Here is an 11368-nt window from a genome sequence, read left to right on the forward strand (position 1 = left end):
ACAGTCGAAGTCGGAAGTTTACATACACCTTAGCCAAATACATTTAAACTCAGTTTTTCACAATTCCTGACATTTAATCGTAGTAAAAATTCCCTGTCTTAGGTCAGTTAGGATCACCACTTTATTTTAAGAATGTGAAATGTCAGAAGAATAGTAGAGAGAATGATTTATTTCAGCTTTTATTTCTTTCATCACTTCATCACCCATTTCCAGTGGGTCAGAAGTTTACATACACTCAATTAGTATTTGGTAGCATTGCCTTTTAAATTGTTTAACTTGGGTCAAACATTTCAGGGAGCCTTCCACAAGCTTCCCACAATAAGTTGGATGAATTTTGGCCCATTCCTCCTGACAGAGCTGGTGTAACTGAGTCAGGTTTGTAGGCCTCCTTGCTAGCATACGCTTTTTCAGTTCTGTCCACACATTTTCTGTAGGTTTAAGGTCAGGGGTTTGTGATGGCCACCACACAATACCTTGACTTTGTTGTCCTTAAACCATTTTGCCACAACTTTGGAAGTATGCTTGGGGTCATTGTCAATTTGGAAGACCCATTTGCCACCAAGCTTTATCTTTCTGACTGATGTCTTGAGATTTTGCTTCAATATATCCACATAACTTTCCTCCCTCATGATGCCATCTATTTTGTGAAGTGCACCAGCCCCTCCTGCAGCAAAGCACCTCCACAACATGATGCTGCCACCCCCATGCTTCACGGTTGGAATGGTGTTCTTCGGCTTGCAAGCCCCCCCTTTTTCCTCCAAACATAATGATGGTCAATATGGCAAAACAGTTCTATTTTTGTTTCATCAGACCAGAGGACATTTCTCCAAAAAGTACGATCTTTGTCCCTATGTGCAGTTGCAAACCGTAGTCTGGCTTTATTTTATGGCGGTTTTGGAGCAGTGGCTTCTTCCTTGCTGAGCGGCCTTTCAGGTTATGTCGATATAGGACTCGTTTTTACTTGGGGATATTTTTTTTAGATTACGTTGTACCTGTTTCCTCCAGCATCTTCACAAGGTCCTTTGCTGTTGTTCTGGGATTGATTTGCACTTTTCGCACCAAAGTACGTTCATCTCAAGGAGACAGAACGCGTCTCCTTCCTGAGTGGTATGACGGCTGCGTGGTCCCATGGTGTTTATACTTGCGGTACTATTGTTTGTACAGAGGGATGTGGTACCTTCAGGCATTTGGAAATTGCTCCCAAGGATGAACCAGACTTGTGGAGGTCTACCATTTTTTTCCTGCAGGTATTTGGCTGATTTCTTTTGATTTTCCCATGATGTCAAGCAAAGAGGCACTGAGTTTGAAGGTAGGCCTTGAAATACATCCACATGTACACCTCCAATTGACTCAAATTATGTTAATTAGCCTATCAGAAGCTTCTAAAGCCGTGACATCATTTTATGGAATTTTCCAAGCTGTTTAAATGCACAGTCAACGTAGTGTATGTAAACTTCTGACCCACTGGAATTGTTATACAGTGAATTATAAGTGAAATAATCTGTCTGTAAAGAATTGTTGGAAACATTACTTGTGTCATGCACAAAGTAGATGTCCTAACCGACTTGCCAAAACTAGTTTGTTCACAAGAAATTTGTGGAGTGGTTGAAAAACGAGTTATAATGACTCCAACCTAAGTGTATGTAAACTTCCGACTTCAACATTATATGTAAGTATTATTTGTAGTGTTGTACAGATAAGCCAGAGTCATTATTTTCAGACCTAACTCAAATCTGGCTGTGTCATTATGTCTTGGGGGAATTATTTATGACAGATAGGTGGCAAAGCTGCACTGAACAAAAATATAAATGCAACCTGTGAAGTGTTGGTCTCATGTTTCATGGGCTGAAATAAAATATCCCAGAAATGTTCTATACGCACAAAAAGCTTGTCTAAAATTTTGTGCAGAAATTAGTTTACATCCCTGTTAGTGAGCATTTGTCCTTTGCCAAGATAATCCATCCTGACAAGTGTGGCATATCAAGAAGCTGATTAAACAGCGTGATAATACACAGGTATACCTTGTACTGGGGACAATAAAAGGCCCCTCTAAAATGTGCAGCTTTGTCACACAACACAATGCCACAGTGGTCTCAAGTTTTGAGGAAGAGTGCAATTGGCATGCTGACTGCAGGAATGTCCACCAGAGCTGTTGCCATGCCAGAGAATTGAATGTTTCTTTCTCTACCATAAGCTGCCTCCAGCGTCGTTTTAGAGAATTTGGCAGTTCGTCCAACCGGCCTCACAACCGTAGACCACATGTAACCACGCAAGCCCAGGACCTCCACATCCGGCTTCTTCACCTGCGAGATCGTCTGGGGCAAGCCACCCGGACAGCTGATGAAACTGTAGGTTTGCACAAGCAAAGAATTTCTGCACAAACTGTCAGAATCATATCGGAAGCTCATCTGCATGCTCGTCGTCCTCACCAGGGTCTTAACCTGACTGTAGTTCGGCGTCGTAACCAACTTCAGTGGGCAAATGCTCACCTTCGATGGCCATTGGCACGCTGAAGAAGTGTGCTCTTCACTGATGAATCCTGGTTTCAACTGTACCAGGCAGATGGCAAACAGCGTATATGGCGTTGTGTGGGCTGTTGGTTTGCTGATGTCAACGCTGTGAACAGAGTGCCCCATGGTGGCAGTGGGGTTATAGCGTGTCCCAGTTCCCACCAATGTCTAGCAGCTTCGCACAGCCATTGAAGAGGAGTGGGACAACATGTCACAATCAACAGCCGGATCAACTCACACCAGATACTGACTGGTTTTCTGATCCATGCCCGTAACTGTTTTTTAAGGTATTTGTGGCCAACAGATGCATGTCTGTATTCCCAGTGTGAAATCCATAGATTAGGGCCTAATGAATTTATTTAAATTGACTGATTTCCTTATTTGAACTGTAATTCAGTAAAATCTTTGAAATTGTTGCATGTTGCGTTTATATTTTTTGTTCAGTGTATAAGGGGAGAAGATAGTGAGAAAAAGGACAGATTGGATTCTGAAAAAGTGACCACAATAACTACTAAGTAGGTTTTTGTTAATCGATTACAAATGTGCATTTGACAATGATATTTTCAAAAGAATATGACTTATAAATTACTTTTGTCATGCTAACTTCAATAATCTCCAAACTGCATGCAGAGACTGAAAAAGTTAAAAACTGTATTAAAAAAATGAATCCCCCATTACAGTGTTGGGAAAAATGTCAATTCAATTAATTGAAGATGTTAAAAGGATAGCTCACTTTTTGACACCTTATAGTTAGAAGGCTAACAAAAAAACCTATGGGGGTTATTGGGGCAATTAGACAAAGTTCAATGTTTGTGGCCAAATCCCCTCAATTTAATAGTGGCTATTTAAACAACTCTGAATCATGGATTACAATTTCTCCTGACTCATAGACTACTTTAGGGGTAAGGAGCCATCTGACTGACTATAAGGTGTATTTAACGCCCTGACCCCTATGTTTTCTTTATTATTTTGGTTAGGTCAGGGTGTGACGAGGGTGGGTATGCTTATTTTGTATTGTCTAGGGTTTTTTGTATGTCTAGGGCGTTTTGTTCTGTGTTCATTCTTTAAATAAAGAAGAATGTACGCTTACCACGCTGCGCCTTGGTCTCCTCCCTATGAAGACTGTGACAGAAGAACCCACCATAAAAGGACCAAGCAGCGTGAAAAGGAGGAGCAGACAGCATGGACATGGGACGAGATTTTGGACGGTAAAGATCCTGGTCATGGGAGGAAATATTGGCAGGAGAGGATCGCCTACCATGGAGGCAGGTGGAGATAGCATGGGATGAACGGCGACGATATGAGGGGACAAGTTTAGCACGGAAGCCCGAGAGACAGCCCCAATACACGAGGAGATTGGCTGAGTCCGGTTGGAGACCTGAGCCAACTCCTCGTGCTTACCATGGGGAGCGTGTGACTGGTCAGGCACCATGTTATGCAGAAATGCGCACGGTGTCTCCAGTTACCATTCATAGCCCAGTGCGATCTATTCCAGCTCCTCGCATTTGCCGGGCTAGATTGGGCATCCAGCCAGGATGCATTGAGACAGCTCTACGTTCCAGATCTCCAATGCGTCTCCACGGCCTAGTGTATCCTGTGCCTCCTTCCCACACTCGCCCTGAGGTGCGTGTCCCCAGCCCGGTACCACCACTGCCGGAACCACGCACCAGGCCTCCAGTGCGTCTCCAGAGTCCAGTACGTCCTGTTCCTGCTCCTCGCACTCGCCCTGAGGTGCGTGTTCTCAGCCCGGTACCACCAGTTCCGGCACCACGCACCAGGCCTCCAGTGCACTTCAACAGTCCAGTACGGCCTGTGCCTCTTCCCCGCACTCTCTCTGAGGTGCGTGTCCTCAGCCCGGTACCACCAGTTCCGGCACCATGCATCAGGCTTCCAGTGCGCTTCCATAGTCCAGAGCTTCCGGCGACAGTACCCAGTCCAGAGCTTCCGGCGACAGTACCCAGTCCAGACCTCCCGGCGACAGTACCCAGGCCAGAGCTTCCGGCGACGTTTCACAGTCCGGAACAGTCAACGACAAGCCACAGTCCGGAACCTCCAACGACAGCCCACAGTCCGGAACCTCCAACGACGGACCACAGTCCGGAACCTCCAACGACGGACACAGTCCGGAACTTCCAACGACGGACCACAGTCCGGAACCTCCAACGACGGGCCACAGTCCGCACTCAACGACGGCCACAGTCGGAACCTCCAACGACGGGCCACAGTCCGGAACAGTCCTAGTGACGGGCCCCGGCGGGGCCTCCAGCGAAGGTCCCCGGCCCGGGGTCTCCAGCGAGGGTACCCGGTCCGGGGCCTCCGGCGATGATCCGCAGTCTGGAGCCTCCGGCGATGTATTCCACGGTCCGGATCTCTATATAGTCGAGGGATCAGTGTAAAGAGGGGCGGCGTCCAGAACCAGAGCCACAAACCACGAGCGGTAGCTCCACCCAGACCCTTCCCCTGTAAGTTCCAGGTTCGTGCGTGCGGACGGAGCTCCGCACCATTTGGGGGGGGGGGGTACTGTCACGCCCTGACCTTTAGTTATCTATGTTTTCTTTATTATTTTGGTTAGGTCAGGCTGTGACGAGGGTGGGTATGCTTGTTTTGTATTGTCTAGGGTTTTTTGTATGTCTAGGGGTGTTGGTAAGTCTAGGCATATGTATGTCTATGGTGGCCTGAATTGGTTCCCAATCAGAGGCAGCTGTTTATCGTTGTCTCTGACTGGGGATCATATTTAGGTTGCCATTTTCCCTTGGGTATTTGTGGGTTCTTATTCTATGTTTAGTTGCTGTTTATCGTTGTCTCTGATTGGGGATCATATTTAGGTTGCCATTTTCCCTTGGGTATTTGTGGGTTCTTATTCTATGTTTAGTTGCCTGTCTGCACTAGCCATATTAGCTTCACGGTTCATTTTGTTATTTTGTTCGTTTTGTTCAGTGTTCATTCTTTAAATAAAGAAGAATGTACGCTTACCACGCTGCGCCTTGGTCTCCTCCCTACGACTGCCGTGACGGTGTAAAAAAGTGAACTATCCCTCAATTGAATTTACAAATCAATCATTGCAAATAAGACATTAATGGTCAAGGATTTCTTATTAAACTGAATCTGATAAGCTTTAGTAATTTTATTTATGACCTCAAACCCAACCCCTAACTGTTCTATGTGCTCTTTATTTTATATTTGTTGCTTCCCCTCCACATATGCTGTCATGAAGCTTTTCCCGAATGCAACAAAGGGACAAGTGGGGACGGCTTAAAACAGTTAAATGGCTGAATTGAAAGCAATGAGAGAAAAAACGAGATGAATAGGATGAAATAAAAATGCTTTTGTTTTTTTCTTTGTTCTAATGTTTTATTACCATGACTAAGAGTGTGCAAAGCTGTCAAGGCAAAGGGTGGCTATTTGAAGAATCTCAAATATAAAATATATTTTGATTTGTCTAACACTTTTTTGGTTACTACATTATTCCATATGTGTTATTTCATAGTTTTGATGTCTTCACTATTATTCTACAATGTAGAAAATAGTAAAAATAACGAAAAACCCTGGAATGAGTAGGTGAGTCCAAACTTTTGACTGGTAGATGAGCAACCCAGAACTGTGTGAGTGTGTTTGCCTCAAAAAGCATCTTGCTTCAATCAGTTTATTCCAGTTAAGACTCAAAATTATTATTGTATTTTAACAGCAACAGTTCCAACCTAGACTAGTTTTCAACAATAATTTCTACAGTAAGGTGTACAGTAGGCCTAATCATTTTTCATCTTCATCTGTACTGTTACTAGGGTTGCACTATCAGTAGCTAGCTTGCTTTGGCGAATGATAGCTATTAGCTGTGAACAAGGCCAAATGACAACAATGCCTTGCTAGCTAACTTACTTTTCCACTGTCGAAGCACTGTTTCCTGGAGCATTCTACCCTGTTCTGAAAGAACTCCCTGGGCTTACCATCATGCTGTGGATGTTTGGTCAGGACGTGTCGTTTCATTACTAAGAACTTCCCCACACAAAACACATTGTGGGCGCTCCTCGTTATAAGTTTGTATTAAAGAGAAACTCATCACTGTATATACGTTTCATGACAATTGAGCTCAGTCAGAACTTGTGGCTAGCATGAATCCATTTGATGACAGCAGTGAGTGATGGCGAGTGGGAATGACAAGTCAGTGGTAGACAGCGCATCATCTGCTGATGAACGACAGCGCTGCATCGCGTGTGTCGCGGAGTAATCTTCAAGCACACGGGCATCTCCCTCTCACATTCACGCAGCTGCCAAACTGAGCAGAGACCGTTGCTAAGCAGAGAGCGCACTTGGCCAAATCAATTCCTGTAATTAATAAAGTAATTAAAAATTTACTCTGACACATCGCGACCCAACATTAACAGGTCCGCGACCCACTTTGGATCGCGACCCATACTTTAAAAAAGGCTGGTCTAGAGTCCAAATTGGAGATTTTTGTTTCCAACCGCCATGTGAGACGTGGTGTGGGTGAACGGATGACCCTGCATGTGTATTTCCCACCGTAAAGCATGGAGGAGGAGGTGTTATGGTGTGGGGGTGCTTTGCTAGTGACACTGTCTGTGATTTATTTAGAATTGAAGGCACACTTACCCAGCATGGCTACCACAGCATTCTGCAGCAATACGCCAATGAGTAGGTGTGATAAAAAAAATTGACCAGTAGTGTATGTTGAAAATATGATATCACTGCCGGGCTAGATTGGGCATCAATTTGTGCCACTTGTGTAGCCTACCTGGAGCTAGCAAACTAATTTAATAAATAACCTATAACTTCAGTTTATAGTTGTTGTAGCCTTGGGTTATTATGCAATTATTAATTGCACATTTAGTTAATTAAATTGGAAATGATCAAAGCTCTATCGCAATTGCCAAGCAGTTGTTAGAATGCATTTGATGGACAGTAACAGTAGTGTCACGCCCTGACCTTAGATATCACTGTTTTTCTAGATATTTTGGTTAGGTCAGGGTGTGACTAGGGTGGTTAGGCTAGTTTTTGTATGTCTAGAGTTTTTGTATGTCTAGGGGTTTTTGTATGTCTATGTTGTTCTGATATGGTTCCCAATCAGAGACAGCTGTTTATCGTTGTCTCTGATTGGGGATCATATTTAGGTAGCCATTTTCCTCATTTGTGTTGTGGGATCTTGTCTATGTATAGTTGCCTTAGTGCACATCAGTAGCGTTTCGTTTGGTTGTTTGTTGTTTTGTTAGGTGAGTTTCAGTTTATTAAAATTATGTGGAAAATTATGACCCCATTCTCAGTAACCTATTCCAGCAGGCATTTGGGAAAAACAAGCACATCTTACCTTGAAATCGCCTTGCTATTCATGTTGAATAAATTAGTCTGTTAATTTGAACTAAGCAAGCTTCTAAATAGTTTAGTTCACATATTGCCTGCATCTTGTCTAGGCTACTGTAGACTATCTGAAATGAGATGTAGACCTATCAGGGGCTATAGGCTATCTGCCTTTATCTAAGCAAACCATGGAAAAATTGAATTACAATCATAAACCCAGATTTTAGTCTGTAGCCTTTGCCTATTGAAATGACAAGTCAATCTCGCAAATGGGCCATTTATAAATGTTTATAGTCTTAACAATTGTCAAATAACATCACAATTGCGAGAAAATAGCCTAACATTCGTTTTTTTGTTCGTCCAAGTGTTTCTTGCTCAGAGATTGAGATCCTCTGTACAACTTTTATCACTCAAACTCTCCTGTCGGATTTACTACAGTTATGCACTAGCACAAAGGTGATTTATTTACAATTATAAACCTGGTTCGAGCCTTCAATGCTGATTGGCGGAAAGCCGTGGTATATCAGACCATATACCATGGGTATGACAAAACATAACTTTTTACTGTCCCAATTACGTTGGCAACCTGTTTATAATAACAATAAGGTCCCCTAGGGGTTTGTGGTATATGGCCAATATATCAAAGCTAACGGCTTTATCCAGGCACTCCGCATTGCGTCGTGCTTAAGAACAGCCCTTAGCCGTGGTATATTGGCCTTATACCATATCCCCTTGTGCCTTATTGCTTAATCATAGGAGTCAAACGAGTTAAATCGACATCCATTGATGGAAAATTATCTTGGGAGTTTAATAAGGGCAAAATATATTTTCTCTTGCCACATATTCAAATTCCTACATTATATCATGTCATAGCTTGTAATAATTATTATTTTGAGGAAACACACATTTAGCTTCTAACGTCATTACAATATACTATGATATTCCTTCTTTAATTGACTCGATAACATTATGGGAAAAGGGTTTATTGTATAAATATGGCAACTCTTCTCGTTGTGAAAAAATAATTGGGCGAGTTTTCAGGCCTTTGGATATTTTAGCTTGACCTAGCAACAACAGCCGAGTGGCTACCCCAAACTGCATGATAAYAGTGCCTAAAACTAGTTGATTCATCACCACGGACATTTTCTGTAGAGTATTTGGCTGCTCCAACAAGGCAGGAAAGGCAATGGGAAAAAATATGTTTACAGATTCCCCGCAACAATGAAACACCATTGGTGACACTGTAAGAAAAGCAAAGAAACMTTTTTGGCTGTCAAGACCTGAACCTAGACAGCTGTTGGTAATGGGGCTGCTATGATCATTTCATCACTAGTAAATGAAGTCTGATCGATTTCGAGTTTAGCTGTTAAGCTAACCAGGTGTAACAACAACACTTAAATTAGCTATTAAGATAGACTACAAACTATCAATTAGCATGTGTCGCGTAAGTTTTGGGGAAGCTATTTTTCACCATAAAAATTCACCTTTATAACAAAGGATTGCATGCCTCTATCATTGTATTTGCAGACTAATGTAAACCTACTATTCCTAATGTGATATAGATTGGATTATTTGTGCTATTAATAAACGCGTAGATGCATAGGTTTATAGGCTATATCAGAGACATTTCCTTTGCACGGGAAAAATGTACCATTGATAAACATTTCTTGCAATTCTACCAGTGGAGGCTCCTCAGAGGAGGAAGGGAAGGACCATCCTCCTCAGTGAATTTCATACAAATTTAAATTGTAAAACATTTAAAAAGTTATACTTTCTAGATAAAACTATACTAAATATAATCATGTCACCAAATAACTGATTAAAACACACAATTTTGCAAAGAAGGTCTACAGCACTCTGTAGGGTAGCAACATGGTGTAGTTGGAGGACAGCTAGCTATATATATATATATACAGTGGGGAGAACAAGTATTTGATACACTGACGATTTTGCAGGTTTTCCTACTTACAAAGCATGTAGAGGTCTGTAATTTTTATCATAGGTACACTTCAACTGTGAGAGAAGGAATCTAAAACAAAAATCCAGAAAATCACATTGTATGATTTTTAAGTAATTAATTGGCATTTTATTGCATGACATAAGTATTTGATACATCAGAAAAGCAGAACTTAATATTTGGTACAGAAACCTTAGTTTGCAATTACAGAGATCATACGTTTCCTGTAGTTCTTGACCAGGTTTGCACACACTGCAGCAGGGATTTTGGCCCACTCCTCCATACAGACCTTCTCCAGATCCTTCAGGTTTCGGGGCTGTCGCTGGGCAATACGGACTTTCGGCTCCCTCCAAAGATTTTCTATTGGGTTCAGGTCTGGAGACTGGCTAGGCCACTCCAGGACCTTGAGATGCTTCTTACGGAGCCACTCCTTAGTTGCCCTGGCTGTGTGTTTCGGGTCGTTGTCATGCTGGAAGACCCAGCCACGACCCATCTTCAATGCTCTTACTGAGGGAAGGAGGTTGTTGGTCAAGATCTCGCGATACATGGCCCCATCCATCCTCTCCTCAATACGGTGCAGTTGTCCTGTCCCCTTTGCAGAAAAGCATCCCCAAAGAATGATGTTTCCACCTCCATGCTTCACGGTTGGGATGGTGTTCTTGGGGTTGTACTCATCCTTCTTCTTCCTCCAAACACGGCGAGTGGAGTTTAGACCAAAAAGCTCTATTTTTGTCTCATCAGACCACATGACCTTCTCCCATTCCTCCTCTGGATCATCCAGATGGTCATTGGCAAACTTCAGACGGGCCTGGACATGCGCTGGCTTGAGCAGGGGGACCTTGCGTGCGCTGCAGGATTTTAATCCATGACGGCGTAGTGTGTTACTAATGGTTTTCTTTGAGACTGTGGTCCCAGCTCTCTTCAGGTCATTGACCAGGTCCTGCCGTGTAGTTCTGGGCTGATCCCTCACATTCCTCATGATCATTGATGCCCCACGAGGTGAGATCTTGCATGGAGCCCCAGACCGAGGGTGATTGACCGTCATCTTGAACTTCTTCCATTTTCTAATAATTGTGCCAACAGTTGTTGCCTTCTCACCAAGCTGCTTGCCTATTGTCCTGTAGCCCATCCCAGCCTTGTACAGGTCTACAATTTATCCCTGATGTCCTTACACCTGTCTCTTATACACATCTAGATGTGTATAAGAGACAGGTGTGGACAGGTGTCTTTTATACAGGTAACGAGTTCAAACAGGTGCAGTTAATACAGGTAATGAGTGGAGAACAGGAGGGCTTCTTAAAGAAAAACTAACAGGTCTGTGAGAGMCGGAATTCTTACTGGTTGGTAGGTGATCAAATACTTATGTCATGCAATAAAATGCAAATTAATTACTTAAAAATCATACAATGTGATTTTCTGGATTTTTGTTTTAGATTCCTTCTCTCACAGTTGAAGTGTACCTATGATAAAAATGACAGACCTCTACATGCTTTGTAAGTAGGAAAACCTGCAAAATCGGCAGTGTATCAAATACTTGTTCTCCCCACTGTATATATATATAGTCGTAAGCACCTTTTTTTAGGGGGGGTGA

The sequence above is a fragment of the Salvelinus sp. IW2-2015 genome, linkage group LG4q.1:29 (assembly GCF_002910315.2).
Source record: "Salvelinus sp. IW2-2015 linkage group LG4q.1:29, ASM291031v2, whole genome shotgun sequence".
Classification (NCBI taxonomy): Eukaryota; Metazoa; Chordata; class Actinopteri; order Salmoniformes; family Salmonidae; genus Salvelinus; species Salvelinus sp. IW2-2015.